The sequence below is a fragment of the Carassius auratus genome, unplaced genomic scaffold, assembly GCF_003368295.1.
Source record: "Carassius auratus strain Wakin unplaced genomic scaffold, ASM336829v1 scaf_tig00216951, whole genome shotgun sequence".
NCBI lineage: Eukaryota > Metazoa > Chordata > Actinopteri > Cypriniformes > Cyprinidae > Carassius > Carassius auratus.
In genome coordinates, this window is record NW_020528810.1 from 74,443 (window position 1) to 92,865 (window position 18,423).

Below are 18,423 nucleotides of genomic sequence, written 5' to 3' on the forward strand. Positions count from 1 at the left end.
AATACCCGAAAATTTCGTCAGCGACGGGTCGTTCGGCTCGAGCCAATGCGTCTTAGCAGCATCGCTTCTCGGCCTTTTGGCTAAGATCAAGTGTAGTATCTGTTCTTATCAGTTTAATATCTGATACGTCCCCCATCCGGGGACTACATATTAAATGGATTTTTAGATCACGGAGCTGGAGCCGGGGCTTGCTCCGTCCACTCCATGCATCGGCCTGGTATTGCAGTGTCTCCAGGAACGGTGTGCTTTCCCTTTTTGGGGATTGCCATTTATTGTGTCGAATAGCAGAACAAGGAATGAGAGCTGCCGTTGCAGATGCTGTGGTTTATTGCAAACTTTTTTCCTGATGTGTCCACCTGGGGTCTTGGACTCTTCCACTAACGATGCACCCACCTGAGGTCTTGAAGTCTTTCACAGACGAGGTGACGCATCGAATCAGGTGTGTTTGTTTAAAGAGAGTCATCTAAAACTGGCGTTGGGAAGCACCGGCCCATGAGCTTGGCAGTTTCCAGGCCAGTAACGGAAGGCACCCGTCCTTCCTTTCCTGGAGGGGGGGCGGAGGGCTAACCGTTGGTGAGGATGGTAGAGATGCAAATCACACCTCTGGCTGACCGCCTGGGCCTTCATACTTACCTGGCAGGGGAGACACCATGATCAAGAAGGCGGTTCACCCAGGGCGAGGCTTGTCCATTGCACTCCGGCCATGCTGACCCCTGCGAATTCCCCAAATGCGGGAATCTCGACTGCATAATTTATGGTAGTGGGGGACTGCGTTCGCGCTCTCCCCTGAAATTGTTGGTGAAACAAAGCAGAAGAGGTTTTTACAGTTTTTTATTTATTTTCCTTTCAGAATGGGGAGTTCTGTCACAATGCGAGATATGTGTTGTGCGCCTGTGAAACAAAGTCACTTTGCGCTCTTGAAAAATCGGACCCTGGTGGGTAGTTTAGTTCGAACATAGCGCAGACCTTACTTTGAAAGTAGATTGGACTGACTGCAGCCTAGCTGTAACTGTCTCCATGTTGTTTGGTTGTCCTTTTTTTCGATTCGTATTAATTTTGTTGTCGCTTACAGCGACACCCTAGTGGCCTGTCGCCGCGCCCTTTTTCACCTGGCCTCGGACTGAGCCCCTGCACAGGTGTGCCGATTTGGGTGAAGGGATCTCACTCCTTCCTGGAGTTATAGCCATTCGAGCCACCTCGGACACGCCACCTTAGCACGCTTTGAGGTCCCCTCGCCAAGGTGAATGGAAATTTCCTCTTTTTTTGGATGATTATTGACACTCAGACTCCAGAGAAGCTTTCTGTGCTGATTTGGGTGGGACTGGGCCAAATACCTGGCGCCAGGTTGCAAAAGAAGGTTTTCGACAAAATCCAAAATACCCGAAAATTTCGTCAGAGCGACGGGCCAATCTGAGACCTGCGTCTCGTTCGGCTCGAGCCAAGGATTCCGGTGACATAAGGCACGTGGCTCTGCGACCAACCGTTTGGGAGTTACGAGCGATGCCGTACTTTCCGTCGCTGCAGTTCCACCGTCAGGCCGATCGGGACAAGGCCCGGTGACGTTGCAGACAGGGGAGGGTACTACCATCCCGCAGTGTTGCAGGTGTTTTCATCTTTGTTTGATTGTCCATTTACATTACTTTTTCCCTATTTTTCAGCTTACGGCGCCACCTAGTGGCCTGTCGCCGCGTCCCTTTTCGCCTGGCCTCGGACTGAGCCCCTGCACAGGTGTGCCGATTTGGGTGAAGGGATCTCACTCCTTCCTGGAGTTATAGCCATTCGAGCCACCTCGGACACGCCACCTTAGCACGTTTTGAGGTCCCCTCGCCAAGGTGAATGGAAATTTCCTCTTTTTTTGGATGATTATTGACACTCAGACTCCAGAGAAGCTTTCTGTGCTGATTTGGGTGGGACTGGGCCAAATACCTGGCGCCAGGTTGCAAAAGAAGGTTTTCGACAAAATCCAAAATACCCGAAAATTTCGTCAGAGCGACGGGCCAATCTGAGACCTGCGTCTCGTTCGGCTCGAGCCAAGGATTCCGGTGTCATAAGGCACGTGGCTCTGCGACCAACCGTTTGGGAGTTACGAGCCATGCCGTACTTTCCGTCAGGCCGATCGGGACGAGGCCGGTGACGTTGTAGACAGGGGAGGGTAATACCCAGATAGCACACTTACGTCTGTAAGATGTCTGTTAAAGAAATGTTGATCTGGAAAGCATCTGCCATCTACAAACGTCTGACATACGCCTTTTAGATGTCAGTTTTATATACCTTCTAAATCATAAACATCTAAAAGACATCTAATTGACATCTATCTGACATCTAAAAGGCAGTGTTGGGGAGTAACTAGTTACATGTAACAGCATTACGTAATTTAATTACAAAATGAATGTAACTGTAATTAGTTACAGTTACGAAGAAAAAATTAGTAATTAAATTAAAGTTACTTATGAAATTTTTAACGATTACAAAGGCAATTACATTTGAATATTTACACACATCCACATACAGATTTCACTGATTTCTTTCCCAATTGCACTGACTGTTCTGAGACATACGCCCTAATAATTTCCAGAATTTTAACAGAATTTTTTGTTTTTCCCAGTCCGCCCTTCCTGTAAATTAATGGCAAAAACATGCAGTTTCATTTAATACAAATAGGCCCTACTGAAGCTTGCAGTGTTGTCAGCCTCTGCCGCCTCAATATAGGAGTACATGAGCACATAAAACATCATTTCTAGAACTGCTCTGTGTCACGTCATGCATTTTACCTATCATATCATATACCAAGAGACAGCAGTTTAAAAAAACACCCAATGTTTCAGGAGTTTATTATACAGGAATGACACATGCTTATTAAGATAACTGTATTTGAGTTGATGTATATGTTTTTATTTATTATTATTTAATTTTCACAAATTTAGAAAAGTAATCTAAAAGTACTCAAAAGTATTAGTTACATTACTTTAATAAAGTAATTGAAAAAGTTATACTACTATAACATTTTAAACAGGGTAACTTTGTAATCTGTAACCTATTACATTTCCAAAGTAACCTTCCAAACACTGCTAAAAGGAGACGTCCAATAGACGTATTGCAGATGAGCAAACAGCCTTAAAACTACATCTTGCAGATGTAAATTCATATGTCAAATAGACGTCTCCTAGATGTATGTGTGCTATCAGGGTACCATCCCCCAGCGTTTTTAGGTCTCCCAAAACTTACCAAAGCCGAGATGGGCATCGCCGTGTCCGGCTTCCTCCCTGCTGCGTCTTAGCAGCATCGCTTCTCGGCCTTTTGGCTAAGATCAAGTGTAGTATCTGTTCTTATCAGTTTAGTATCTGTTCTTATCAGTTTTCGAAAGAAAATCTGTTTATCAGTTTATATCTGATACGTCCCCCATCCGGGGACTACATATTAAATGGATTTTTAGATCACGGAGCTGGAGCCGGGGCTTGCTCCGTCCACTCCATGCATCGGCCTGGTATTGCAGTGTCTCCAGGAACGGTGTGCTTTCCCTTTTTGGGGATTGCCATTTATTGTGTCGAATAGCAGAACAAGGAATGAGAGCTGCCATTGCAGATGCTGTGGTTTATTGCAAACTTTTTTCCTGATGTGTCCACCTGGGGTCTTGGACTCTTCCACTAACGATGCACCCACCTGAGGTCTTGAAGTCTTTCACAGACGAGGTGACGCATCGAATCAGGTGTGTTTGTTTAAAGAGAGTCATCTAAAACTGGCGTTGGGAAGCACCGGCCCATGAGCTTGGCAGTTTCCAGGCCAGTAACGGAAGGCACCCGTCCTTCCTTTCCCGGAGGGGGGCGGAGGGCTAACCGTTGGTGAGGATGGTAGAGATGCAAATCAGACCTCTGGCTGACCGCCTGGGCCTTCATACTTACCTGGCAGGGGAGACACCATGATCAAGAAGGCGGTTCACCCAGGGCGAGGCTTGTCCATTGCACTCCGGCCATGCTGACCCCTGCGAATTCCCCAAATGCGGGAATCTCGACTGCATAATTTATGGTAGTGGGGGACTGCGTTCGCGCTCTCCCCTGAAATTGTTGGTGAAACAAAGCAGAAGAGGTTTTTACAGTTTTTTATTTATTTTCCTTTCAGAATGGGGAGTTCTGTCACATGCGAGATATGTGTTGTGCGCCTGTGAAACAAAGTCACTTGCGCTCTTGAAAAATCGGACCCTGGTGGGTAGTTTAGTTCGAACATAGCGCAGACCTTACTTTGAAAGTAGATTGGACTGACTGCAGCCTAGCTGTAACTGTCTCCATGTTGTTTGGTTGTCCTTTTTTTCGATTCGTATTAATTTTGTTGTCGCTTACAGCGACACCTAGTGGCCTGTCGCCGCGCCCTTTTTCACCTGGCCTCGGACTGAGCCCCTGCACAGGTGTGCCGATTTGGGTGAAGGGATCTCACTCCTTCCTGGAGTTATAGCCATTCGAGCCACCTCGGACACGCCACCTTAGCACGCTTTGAGGTCCCCTCGCCAAGGTGAATGGAAATTTCCTATTTTTTTGGATGATTATTGACAGTCAGACTCCAGAGAAGCTTTCTGTGCTGATTTGGGTGGGACTGGGCCAAATACCTGGCGCCAGGTTGCAAAAGAAGGTTTTCGACAAAATCCAAAATACCCGAAAATTTCGTCAGAGCGACGGGCCAATCTGAGACCTGCGTCTCGTTCGGCTCGAGCCAAGGATTCCGGTGACATAAGGCACGTGGCTCTGCGACCAACCGTTTGGGAGTTACGAGCGATGCCGTACTTTCCGTCGCTGCAGTTCCACCGTCAGGCCGATCGGGACAAGGCCCGGTGACGTTGCAGACAGGGGAGGGTACTACCATCCCGCAGTGTTGCAGGTGTTTTCATCTTTGTTTGATTGTCCATTTACATTACATTTTCCCTATTTTTCAGCTTACGGCGCCACCTAGTGGCCTGTCGCCGCGTCCCTTTTCACCTGGCCTCGGACTGAGCCCCTGCACAGGTGTGCCGATTTGGGTGAAGGGATCTCACTCCTTCCTGGAGTTATAGCCATTCGAGCCACCTCGGACACGCCACCTTAGCACGTTTTGAGGTCCCCTCGCCAAGGTGAATGGAAATTTCCTCTATTTTTGGATGATTATTGACACTCAGACTCCAGAGAAGCTTTCTGTGCTGATTTGGGTGGGACTGGGCCAAATACCTGGCGCCAGGTTGCAAAAGAAGGTTTTCGACAAAATCCAAAATACCCGAAAATTTCGTCAGAGCGACGGGCCAATCTGAGACCTGCGTCTCGTTCGGCTCGAGCCAAGGATTCCGGTGACATAAGGCACGTGGCTCTGCGACCAACCGTTTGGGAGTTACGAGCCATGCCGTACTTTCCGTCAGGCCGATCGGGACGAGGCCCGGTGACGTTGTAGACAGGGGAGGGTACTACCCAGATAGCACACTTACGTCTGCAAGATGTCTGTTAAAGAAATGTTGATCTGGAAAGCATCTGCCATCTACAAACGTCTGACATACGCCTTTCAGATGTCAGTTTTATATACCTTCTAAATCATAAACATCTAAAAGACATCTAATTGACATCTATCTGACATCTAAAAGGCAGTGTTGGGGAGTAACTAGTTACATGTAACAGCATTACGTAATTTAATTACAAAATGAATGTAACTGTAATTAGTTACAGTTACGAAGAAAAAATTAGTAATTAAATTAAAGTTACTTATGAAATTTTTAACGATTACAAAGGCAATTACATTTGAATATTTACACACATCCACATACAGATTTCACTGATTTCTTTCCAAATTGCACTGACTGTTCTGAGACATACGCCCTAATAATTTCCAGAATTTTAACAGAATTTTTTGTTTTTCCCAGTCCGCCCTTCCTGTAAATTAATGGCAAAAACATGCAGTTTCATTTAATACAAATAGGCCTACTGAAGCTTGCAGTGTTGTCAGCCTCTGCCGCCTCAATATAGGAGTACATGAGCACATAAACATCATTTCTAGAACTGCTCTGTGTCACGTCATGCATTTTACCTATCATATCATATACAAAGAGACAGCAGTTTAAAAAACACCAATGTTTCAGGAGTTTATTTATACAGGAATGACACATGCTTATTAGATAACTGTATTTGAGTTGATGTATATGTTTTTATTTATTATTATTTAATTTTCACAAATTTAGAAAAGTAATCTAAAAGTACTCAAAAGTAATTAGTTACATTACTTTAATAAAGTAATTGAAAAAGTTATACTACTATAACATTTTAAACAGGGTAACTTGTAATCTGTAACCTATTACATTTCCAAAGTAACCTTCCAAACACTGCTAAAAAATGAATGTAACTGTAATTAGTTACAGTATACGAAAGAAAAAATTTAGTAATTAAATTAAAGTTACTTATGAAATTTTTAACGATTACAAAGGCAATTACATTTGAATATACACACATCCACATACAGATTTCACTGATTTCTTTCCCAAATTGCACTGACTGTTCTGAGACATACGCCCTAATAATTTCCAGAATTTTACAGAATTTTTTGTTTTTCCCAGTCCGCCCTTCCTGTAAATTAATGGCAAAAACATGCAGTTTCATTTAATACAAATAGGCCTACTGAAGCTTGCAGTGTTGTCAGCCTCTGCCGCCTCAATATAGGAGTACATGAGCACATAAACATCATTTCTAGAACTGCTCTGTGTCACGTCATGCATTTTACCTATCATATCATATACAAAGAGACAGCAGTTTAAAAAAACACCAATGTTTCAGGAGTTTATTATACAGGAATGACACATGCTTATTAGATAACTGTATTTGAGTTGATGTATATGTTTTTATTTATTATTATTTAATTTTCACAAATTTAGAAAAGTAATCTAAAAGTACTCAAAAGTAATTAGTTACATTACTTTAATAAAGTAATTGAAAAAGTTATACTACTATAACATTTTAAACAGGGTAACTTGTAATCTGTAACCTATTACATTTCCAAAGTAACCTTCCAAACACTGCTAAAAGGAGACGTCCAATAGACGTATTGCAGATGAGCAAACAGCCTTAAAACTACATCTTGCAGATGTAAATTCATATGTCAAATAGACGTCTCCTAGATGTATGTGTGCTATCAGGGTACCATCCCCCAGCGTTTTTAGGTCTCCCAAAACTTACCAAAGCCGAGATGGGCATCGCCGTGTCCGGCTTCCTCCCTGCTGCGTCTTAGCAGCATCGCTTCTCGGCCTTTTGGCTAAGATCAAGTGTTGGGCTTTTGATCTTTGGAGAAGAAAATATGGCGGGTACATCTGCGCCCTCGGTTCCAAGAGCGGGACTGAGAAACACGTTGCGTTTCCAATTGAAGGATCCAGCGATGGATATGATGGAAAGAGAAGTTTTTGCAAGGGTTGTTCTTCTGGACAAAATGAAGTTGAAAGTGGAAGACGTGTACTGTTTACAGACTAACAGACAAGAAAAGTGTTTCGACGTGACTGTGAATACTGGAGAGCTGTGCAAAGCAGTGCTGGAGAAGTTTGAAAGGATGGACAAGGTAGGCCTTGTGGGAAGATTTAATGTGATAAGTTTGGACAGGCCGAATTTTAGAGTCATCACAGTGCACATGTATAACCCATATGTCACAGATGAGGCCTTGGTGGCTTTTCTTGCGAAATTTGCTGAAGTTCTTACACCTGCGCGATATGTGAGAGACAGTGTGGGTTTATGGACTGGGAAAAGACAATTCCAAGTTCTTTTAAGAACTGAGAAGAATGGGTTGGAGGGGTTGATGCATCCTCCTGCACAGTTTAACATCGGGGCAGACAAAGGCTATCTGTTCTACTCCAGACAGCCTCCTTTTTGTAGGAGGTGTAGACGTTATGGGCATAATGATGGCGGGTGTGAAGAGCAAAGGTGTTTGCAGTGTGCCCAGCTGGGTCACATTGCAAAAGAGTGCACTGTTCCTAAGTCTTGTCACAGCTGTGGTTCATTAGACCACTTGATGAGAGATTGCAAAGGTGGCCGAAAGCAGTACAGAGAAGGAGTGAGAGGGGAGGAAGGCATGAAGGACAGACGGTTGGGGGAGGAAAGTCAAAAGAGGATCATCGAGCAACAGGTGACGGAGAAGGGGATGATAGAGCCTGGTGAGGAGATGGGAGCTGCTGGGATGGAAAAAGGGCAAAGAAACAGAGGAAGTGGAAGATGTGATGGCGGCTTTCTTGGAGGCACTTAGTGGGGAACAGTTCAAAAGCCCCATGCAGTGCGCGGACGGAGTAGAAGAGGAGATGGAAGAGGAGAGTAAAAGTGACTCAGCTAATGCAAGGGAAAGCCAACTGGTCAGGAAAACTGAAAAGAGAAAGGGGAGACCAAGTAAGAAGAGGAAGCCTGAGACTGTTCTAAAGATGAGCTTTTCAGAGGAATCATCGTCTACTGACAGTCAAGATGGGCTTGAGATGGACAATGCAAGGCCCTTATTCCAGCTGACAGAGGAAATGGTTGGTAGGGGGAATGAAGAGCGGGAAGAGGAGTCATATGGCCTCAAGTCAACACCGGTAAGGTGGGCAGATTTAGGAGTGAGTGAGAGTGAGGCCACAAGCCTGGAAGGACAAGAAATGGGAGGGACATTAAAGAACGAATAAGGCTGTCTACTGAGGAGCTGACAGTGGGGACGATAAATGTAAGGGGTATAAGAGATGCTGTGAAACGGAGAGCTGTGTTTTCTTTTTTGCATAATTGTAAGTGTAATATTTATTTTTTGCAAAAAGTTCATTTAAAAGGCTCTGAAGATGCAAGGAAATTTACCGAAGAGTGGGGTAGGGGAGGTGCATTATGGAGTGTGGGAGGGGTTTTTTCTTCAGGGGTGGGGATATTGTTTTGGGATCAGGGAATAGAGGTTGAGAATCATTTTACAGTTTCTCAAGGGAGGGTGGCTGGGGCAGATGTGAAGTGGAGAGGGGGTGAATACCGATTACTTTCAGTGTATGCTCCTCAGACAGCAGAGGAGAGGAAAGAAATTTTTGATATGTTGTTAACAGTTTGTGCCACCAATAAACAAATTATAATGGGGGGGGATTTCAATATACAGCTAGGGGATAAAGGGGATAGTAGTCTGCAGGTGTTGGAGGGGATCCTGCAAGGGCATGATTTGGTGGACGGAGGGCAGAGGGTTAATCCTAAAGCATGTATGGCAACATGGAGAAACTCCAGAGGGGTGGAGAAAAGGTTAGATTATGTATTTTTCTCAAGGAATATTGTTGTGGAGAAGGGGGGGAGGAAGGGAAAGTTGCGTTTATGCTTTGGTTAATAATGAGTTTGGTGAAGAAAGGGATATGGGAGGAAAGACAAGAGTGGATTAGAGGAAAGGGCAGGAGGTCAGCAGAAGGGATAGTACAGGGAGTGGAGGCTGAATTAAGGGGAAGGATTAAGTGGGATGTACAAAGGTGGGGGAAACATGCAGCCAAGGAAAGGTGGAAAGATTTAGTTGAACTGTATTATGATAAATGTTACTGAATGTGAAATGAGGTATAATTATGATTTAAATGTGGAAAAATGAATGTAATGTTGAAAGTATAATAAAAAAAAAAAAAAAAAAAAAAAAAAAAAAAAAAAAAAAAAAAAAAAATCTGTTCTTATCAGTTTAATATCTGATACGTCCCCCATCCGGGGACTACATATTAAATGGATTTTTAGATCACGGAGCTGGAGCCGGGGCTTGCTCCGTCCACTCCATGCATCGGCCTGGTATTGCAGTGTCTCCAGGAACGGTGTGCTTTCCCTTTTTGGGGATTGCCATTTATTGTGTCGAATAGCAGAACAAGGAATGAGAGCTGCCATTGCAGATGCTGTGGTTTATTGCAAACTTTTTTCCTGATGTGTCCACCTGGGGTCTTGGACTCTTCCACTAACGATGCACCCACCTGAGGTCTTGAAGTCTTTCACAGACGAGGTGACGCATCGAATCAGGTGTGTTTGTTTAAAGAGAGTCATCTAAAACTGGCGTTGGGAAGCACCGGCCCATGAGCTTGGCAGTTTCCAGGCCAGTAACGGAAGGCACCCGTCCTTCCTTTCCCGGAGGGGGGGCGGAGGGCTAACCGTTGGTGAGGATGGTAGAGATGCAAATCAGACCTCTGGCTGACCGCCTGGGCCTTCATACTTACCTGGCAGGGGAGACACCATGATCAAGAAGGCGGTTCACCCAGGGCGAGGCTTGTCCATTGCACTCCGGCCATGCTGACCCCTGCGAATTCCCCAAATGCGGGAATCTCGACTGCATAATTTATGGTAGTGGGGGACTGCGTTCGCGCTCTCCCCTGAAATTGTTGGTGAAACAAAGCAGAAGAGGTTTTTACAGTTTTTTATTTATTTTCCTTTCAGAATGGGGAGTTCTGTCACATGCGAGATATGTGTTGTGCGCCTGTGAAACAAAGTCACTTGCGCTCTTGAAAAATCGGACCCTGGTGGGTAGTTTAGTTCGAACATAGCGCAGACCTTACTTTGAAAGTAGATTGGACTGACTGCAGCCTAGCTGTAACTGTCTCCATGTTGTTTGGTTGTCCTTTTTTTCGATTCGTATTAATTTTGTTGTCGCTTACAGCGACACCTAGTGGCCTGTCGCCGCGCCCTTTTTCACCTGGCCTCGGACTGAGCCCCTGCACAGGTGTGCCGATTTGGGTGAAGGGATCTCACTCCTTCCTGGAGTTATAGCCATTCGAGCCACCTCGGACACGCCACCTTAGCACGCTTTGAGGTCCCCTCGCCAAGGTGAATGGAAATTTCCTATTTTTTTGGATGATTATTGACAGTCAGACTCCAGAGAAGCTTTCTGTGCTGATTTGGGTGGGACTGGGCCAAATACCTGGCGCCAGGTTGCAAAAGAAGGTTTTCGACAAAATCCAAAATACCCGAAAATTTCGTCAGAGCGACGGGCCAATCTGAGACCTGCGTCTCGTTCGGCTCGAGCCAAGGATTCCGGTGACATAAGGCACGTGGCTCTGCGACCAACCGTTTGGGAGTTACGAGCGATGCCGTACTTTCCGTCGCTGCAGTTCCACCGTCAGGCCGATCGGGACAAGGCCCGGTGACGTTGCAGACAGGGGAGGGTACTACCATCCCGCAGTGTTGCAGGTGTTTTCATCTTTGTTTGATTGTCCATTTACATTACATTTTCCCTATTTTTCAGCTTACGGCGCCACCTAGTGGCCTGTCGCCGCGTCCCTTTTCACCTGGCCTCGGACTGAGCCCCTGCACAGGTGTGCCGATTTGGGTGAAGGGATCTCACTCCTTCCTGGAGTTATAGGCTGTGTCCAAATTCAGGTCTGCATCCTCCTTAGGATCCTTCCTACCCGGTTGAAGGAGGATGGGTCCTCCGACGACCGCAAAAACCGGAAGTCGGTGTTTGTGAATTTGGACAGCCTACCCTTCTTTCAGTTCCCTCCCTTAACCGTTGCTCATATCCTGTCGCCTAGCAACCGTGACAGCGCCAAGACGCGGGTGAAGAGCTCATCGTTCTCTCCCGGAGCTTTATAAACACTTCTGTCTGCTCCTTCGTCCTTAGAAGCGTTAAAAACAGCTTCAATCACTAACAAATAAGCTGTGTGTAAGGGGATATTCACACAGGCAGTAAGGAAGAAACTAGTTTACGAAAGTAAACTTTTTTTTTTTTTTACATATACACGTACAAATGTAAAAAAAAAAATGCTTAACGCTAAAACAAAATGCCTAACTAGAAAACCACTGAAGTAGCCATTCGAGCCACCCTCGGACACGCCACCTTAGCACGTTTTGAGGTCCCCTCGCCAAGGTGAATGGAAATTTCCTCTATTTTTGGATGATTATTGACACTCAGACTCCAGAGAAGCTTTCTGTGCTGATTTGGGTGGGACTGGGCCAAATACCTGGCGCCAGGTTGCAAAAGAAGGTTTTCGACAAAATCCAAAATACCCGAAAATTTCGTCAGAGCGACGGGCCAATCTGAGACCTGCGTCTCGTTCGGCTCGAGCCAAGGATTCCGGTGACATAAGGCACGTGGCTCTGCGACCAACCGTTTGGGAGTTACGAGCCATGCCGTACTTTCCGTCAGGCCGATCGGGACGAGGCCCGGTGACGTTGTAGACAGGGGAGGGTACTACCCAGATAGCACACTTACGTCTGCAAGATGTCTGTTAAAGAACTGTTGATCTGGAAAGCATCTGCCATCTACAAACGTCTGACATACGCCTTTCAGATGTCAGTTTTATATACCTTCTAAATCATAAACATCTAAAAGACATCTAATTGACATCTATCTGACATCTAAAAGGCAGTGTTGGGGAGTAACTAGTTACATGTAACAGCATTACGTAATTTAATTACAAAATGAATGTAACTGTAATTAGTTACAGTTACGAAGAAAAAATTAGTAATTAAATTAAAGTTACTTATGAAATTTTTAACGATTACAAAGGCAATTACATTTGAATATTTACACACATCCACATACAGATTTCACTGATTTCTTTCCCAAATTGCACTGACTGTTCTGAGACATACGCCCTAATAATTTCCAGAATTTTAACAGAATTTTTTGTTTTTCCCAGTCCGCCCTTCCTGTAAATTAATGGCAAAAACATGCAGTTTCATTTAATACAAATAGGCCTACTGAAGCTTGCAGTGTTGTCAGCCTCTGCCGCCTCAATATAGGAGTACATGAGCACATAAACATCATTTCTAGAACTGCTCTGTATCACGTCATGCATTTTACCTATCATATCATATACAAAGAGACAGCAGTTTAAAAAAACACCAATGTTTCAGGAGTTTATTATACAGGAATGACACATGCTTATTAGATAACTGTATTTGAGTTGATGTATATGTTTTTATTTATTATTATTTAATTTTCACAAATTTAGAAAAGTAATCTAAAAGTACTCAAAAGTAATTAGTTACATTACTTTAATAAAGTAATTGAAAAAGTTATACTACTATAACATTTTAAACAGGGTAACTTGTAATCTGTAACCTATTACATTTCCAAAGTAACCTTCCAAACACTGCTAAAAGGAGACGTCCAATAGACGTATTGCAGATGAGCAAACAGCCTTAAAACTACATCTTGCAGATGTAAATTCATATGTCAAATAGACGTCTCCTAGATGTATGTGTGCTATCAGGGTACCATCCCCCAGCGTTTTTAGGTCTCCCAAAACTTACCAAAGCCGAGATGGGCATCGCCGTGTCCGGCTTCCTCCCTGCTGCGTCTTAGCAGCATCGCTTCTCGGCCTTTTGGCTAAGATCAAGTGTCTGGCTTAAAGGAAGAGACTGCGATCGCCTCTTGGAGGTTTTTTAGGTTGTGCTCTACCATAGCACGTCCTACACCTTCCGAGAGGTATATTGTATTGCATCTGGCATACTTTTTTTACTATTTATTGTCTTTCATATTGTGTTGTGCTTGTTTTTTAGGAGGAGTTTTTTTTTATTGAGAAACTGGTCTTAAGGTAAGTTATTTCCTGTTTTACGTTGTTTTTATTGCTGTGGTAATTTTTTAGTTTGTTTGATTCCTTTTAGCTGTCGGTGCCTCCAACATGTCGGCTGCTCGTGCCGGCATGCGGAGGCACCACAGCACTAGGTTCCTTTTTTTAGAAAAAGATGGAAAGTTAATGGAAATGTCAAGGTTGGATTTTTCGAGGAAACTTATGCAAAAACTTCTAGGTTTTAATCCTGCTGATTTACATTGCATTCTAACCCTGCCTTTTAACAAAGGCTTCGATGTGAGTTTTAAAAATGCAGCACTGTTAAATGAGTTCTGGCAGCGCTTTGACACACACAAGACCCAGTTTTCCATGTTTAAAGTTGAGAAACTAACTGATAACACACAAAAAATGGTTATCGTTAGAATGTTCAATGAGACTGTGAATGGAGAAGACATTTGCACATGGCTGGGTAGATTTTGCACTGTAAGGGGCCAGGCTATGAAGGTTTATGATGAAGACGGTATTTGGAATTGTTCCTGGAGGGTCCCCATTAAGCAATGGGAAGACCCACAGGGCTTCCAAGGTCTGAGGCATTTACCACAAATGATAGTTCTGGGAGAAAACAGGGGCTACATCCACTACCAGGGAATGCCCAAACTCTGCCGGCGATGTGGGGAGTTTGGGCATCTTGTTGAAGCATGCCAGAAACTCTTTTGTAACAAGTGTAGAGAAATTGGACATTCCTTTGAAGAATGTCCAAATGGCAGAAAGTGTAATCTTTGTGGAGACTTGTCTCATCTCTACAGAGATTGCCCCAAATCGTTTGCCAACAAAGTAAAATCAGACAAAATGGCGGTTGAGGAGCGAGTACAACAGGCCAATGAGGAGGTGGAGCTAAATTCAAATCTCCCGCCAAACCCTGGGGTTGGTGGAGAGAAAATTGATAACAGAGGTAAGGAGAGAGGGGGGGCGGAGCAAACTTCAAATTTCCCGCCAAACCACACTATTGGAGCAGACGGAAATGAGGAGATGGAACTCCACCAATCCCTAATAGAGAAAGAAAAGGAATCAAATGAACAGAGCAAGGAGGAGGATAGTGAACAAGAACAGGAAAAGGTAGTGGAGGAGAAACAAGAGATAGAGGTAAGTAATGATCTTCCAGGAGTTATATTGAGAGGGAAAAAAAGGATTGCCCGATCTCCCATTGAGGAGAAGAATGAGAAAAGAGATAGAGTGGGATTGCGATCAGATTCCTTCTCATCAGGGGATCTGAACCGGCTTTTCCCACTCGGTTCCCCAAACGAAATATCTTTCTTGTCAATAGAACTCCAAACATCAACCCCTAGGGCTAGCTCAAGGGGGAAACAGCTTCAATCTCCGGATTCCCCAAATAGGGGAAAAGAAGAAGAGCTGGTTTCACAAGATACAGATATCCTTTTTAATTGAAATTTTAGTTATTTATGTCTTCTAAAATGTTGTATTTATCATTTTTAACTGTTTTTATCATGACACTCACACTCTCCACCTTAAATGTAAGAAGTGTGAGGTCACAGTTGAGAGCTCAAATGGTTTTATCCTTTTTACAAACCCAAAATAGCGATATCCTGCTTTTACAAGAATGTGCTTTACCTTTTATGTCCAATTATAGGAGATGGGAAGAACAATGGCCCCATGTATCTGTGTGGAGTGGATCAAATTTTAACAGAGCCGATGGAGTAGCCATTTTAATAAAAAATCCTCAGCTCTTGGTGAAGGGTAGCACAGTGGTGAGAGATGGGAGAGCTCTTTTAATAAATCTGTCCTTCTTAGGACATGATTTTAATATTTTAAATATGTATGCTTTTACAGATAAAAATGAAAGGAACGACCTTTTAGAAGACGTGCAGTCCCACCTTTTAGGAAAGACCCCATTTATTTTAGCAGGGGATTTTAATTGCATTTTAAGTAAAAATGATAGAAAAGGGGAGAGAGAGGATTTTAAAATGGATAAAACGTCAATTTTACTACAGAACATTATAAAGGATTTTAAATTGACTGACTGTTTTAGAACCATGCATCCTGGGGAAAAAGGATTCACCTGGTTTAGTGGTGATGGCACTAAAGCCTCCCGTATAGACTATATCTTTACGCGAGACCTTACACCAGTGGATGCTAAACTAATGCCCGTTTTCTTTTCAGACCACGCTATGCTTTCTTGCACCCTTTCTTTTCCCACAGGTGTGACGACAGGTGGAGGGATATGGAAACTGAACTGCTCCCTGCTGGAAGACCCAGAGATCACAACATACTACAGGGAGCAGTACAGCCAATGGCAGACTTTACAAGACTTTTATGATTCACGAGCACAGTGGTGGGAGATGGTAAAGGCAAAGACCAAGACTTTTTTTAGATGGGCAGGGAAAAAGAAAAAATTAAAAGAAAAAAGACGAATGGTGGGACTGCAAAAGAGGCTACAACGTTACTTTTATCTTCTTAGCCAGGGTTTTGATTTTAACGAAGAAATTAAGGAAGTTAAGAAAGACATGTCAGAATTAGCGGAGGTTAAAAGTAGAGGTGTTCTCTTCAGGAGTAAAGAAAGGGAAATAGAGGAAGGCGAGAAATGCAGCAGATACTTTTTTAAGAAAGTTATTGATGGAGGTAGAGCAATATTTAAATTAAGAAATAAAGAAGGAGAAACAATGACAGACACAAATGATATTTTATCAGTAATAGAAAGCTTTTATGAAGAACTCTATGAAGAAAAGGCAAGTGACAACAGCATTTTGAGCGAAATTTTAACAAGCATAGAGAAAACAATAAATGGAAATACCAGTCTGACAAAGGATTTTAACATTTCTGAGATAGACAAAAGTATTCAAAAATTCAAAAAAGGGAAAACTCCTGGAGTTGATGGACTCCCTCTTGAATTTTATTTGACCTTTTGGGACATTTTAAGACAAGACTTACTGGCTGTTTTTAATGACTTTGACAAGATCGACCAGCTCCCTGACAGTTTTAGGATAGGAATAATGACCCTACTACACAAAAAAGATGACAAGACAGATTTAAAAAACTGGCGTCCTATAACCCTTTTAAACTTTGATTGTAAACTTTTTAGTAAACTTTTAACAACACGAATGTCAACAGTTTTAGCAGATCTGATCCACCCGGATCAAGCCTGCGCCGTCCCTGGGAGAAAGATCACAGACAGCCTCGTACTGATAAGAGACGCCATCTGTTATGCGAGAGACAGAAATATTCGGCTGATAGTTTTAAATTTAGACTTTGAAAAAGCATTCGACCGAGTCTCGCACCACTACTTGTTTCAAGTTTTGGAAAAAATGGGGTTTCCCAGGAGGTTCTTAGCTTGGGTGGGATTGCTGTATAAAGACATAACCAGCAAAATCCTAGTTAACGGGAATCTCTCAAAAGCGATAAATATATGCAGCGGCGTCCGTCAGGGCTGTCCGTTATCTCCTCTCCTGTATGTGGCTTGCATCGAACCCCTAGCGCAGGTATTGAGAAGGGATACATGGATCAGTGGACTGACTATACCCGGGACTGGAGGACTGACTGCAAAGACTGTTTTATATATGGATGATGTCAACCTTTTATGTACTGACGTTTTATCAACACAGAGGACTATGGACCTGACAGACTGGTTTGGGAAAGCATCGGGAGCCAGACTGAACCGAGATAAAACACAAGCACAGTTTTACGGTCCCTGGAAACCTAGTGAGCTCGCTGGACTGGACACTACTTTTAAAAGGACAGAGTTAAAAATACTGGGTATTAAGTTTGACAGAGACGGGGGAGGGAGTGGAAATTGGCATGACGTGATGGTTAAAGTGCGGAAAAAACTAGGTTTCTGGGGACTGAGACGTTTGACATTTGAAGGAAAGGTTTTAATCATAAAAGCTGTGATTTTACCCCTGTTTTTATTGCTGTGTTCTGTTTTCTTTCCCCCCAGACTCTTTCTTGTATCTCTGGAACGTGCAATGTTTTATTTTTTATGGGGGTCTAAGTGGGAGCGACTCAAAAGAGCAACCATGAAGAAAGCACCCCAAAATGGAGGAAAAGGAGTGCCAGACCCCTACTTGTTTTTAGGAGCTTTTTATACTGCACTACATATAAAATATGCCCGAACCCCATCCAAACAAGACAAAACAGGAGCCATGACCCGGTTTTGGATGGGGTCCTACTTAAGAACCCAAAATATTGTACAGACAGACTTGACAATGCCAGTTGCCTTTGACCAACCCCCAGCATACACACACATAAAGAACTTTTTAAAGAAATTTAATTTGGAAAAAGAAAGTGTGACTGTTTTAACCAATCATCGCTCTATACTCTCTCTTGTGCAGGAACGGGAACAAGTGTGTCCAGTACGCGGGCTCACTCTAGGTGAAGCCCAAAACGTTTGGCGGAATGTGTCCCACTCAGCTCTTCACAACCGACACCGAGACCTGGCTTGGATGGTTGCCCATGAGATCCTCCCGGTCAGGGCCGTGATGCACTCCCGAGGCATGTCAAAGAACCCCATCTGCCCGCGGTCCGGATGTGGCGCCCCCGAGACCGTGAGGCACGCCTTATGGGAGTGCAGCGCTGTGAGGGACCTGTGGGCGACAGCTGGCCCCCAGCAATTCCCGTACCTACCAGTAGGGGGGGTCCCAGACTACCCAATGGGGAGAGGAGGGGTGAGCCAAAAACAAATGCCAGCAAAAACACCCCCTAAGCTATGGCTTACCATCCTCTGCATCCAAGACGCCATATGGACCTCCAGAAACCTACTGGTAGGGAAGCGCATGCAGGGGTCCCTGCACGCCACCATCCAGCTAGCCAAATCAAGGCTGCAGGAGTACACCGCATGTCGCCATTCGGATGTGGAGGGTCAGAGCTACACGGGAAAGGTCCCCATAGCCACGAGCCCTGACTGCCCGTAGATGCCCCCAAACACCTGAAGTGGGACAGCGGTGCCTCGGTTTAAGAGGATCTCCTCTGGG

The 18,423-nt window shown here is 44.1% G+C and overlaps 4 non-coding genes and 2 pseudogenes across 4 annotated transcripts; all 6 read left to right on the plus strand.

Moving 5' to 3' along the window:
• The first annotated feature begins 60 nt into the window (after nucleotides 1-60).
• On the plus strand, nucleotides 61-251 carry LOC113099494 (U2 spliceosomal RNA). The gene has a single exon (XR_003289458.1). It is a non-coding gene; the product is annotated as a U2 spliceosomal RNA (small nuclear RNA).
• A 374-nt stretch (nucleotides 252-625) lies between these two features.
• Nucleotides 626-789, plus strand: LOC113099464 (U1 spliceosomal RNA). Its single transcript, XR_003289432.1, has one exon. It is a non-coding gene; the product is annotated as a U1 spliceosomal RNA (small nuclear RNA).
• A 2,492-nt stretch (nucleotides 790-3,281) lies between these two features.
• On the plus strand, nucleotides 3,282-3,518 carry LOC113099502 (uncharacterized; annotated as a pseudogene).
• Nucleotides 3,519-3,891: 373 nt separating this feature from the next.
• LOC113099465 (U1 spliceosomal RNA) lies at nucleotides 3,892-4,055 on the plus strand. The gene has a single exon (XR_003289433.1). It is a non-coding gene; the product is annotated as a U1 spliceosomal RNA (small nuclear RNA).
• A 5,539-nt stretch (nucleotides 4,056-9,594) lies between these two features.
• Nucleotides 9,595-9,765, plus strand: LOC113099458 (uncharacterized; annotated as a pseudogene).
• A 374-nt stretch (nucleotides 9,766-10,139) lies between these two features.
• On the plus strand, nucleotides 10,140-10,303 carry LOC113099466 (U1 spliceosomal RNA). Its single transcript, XR_003289434.1, has one exon. It is a non-coding gene; the product is annotated as a U1 spliceosomal RNA (small nuclear RNA).
• Nucleotides 10,304-18,423: the final 8,120 nt, after the last annotated feature.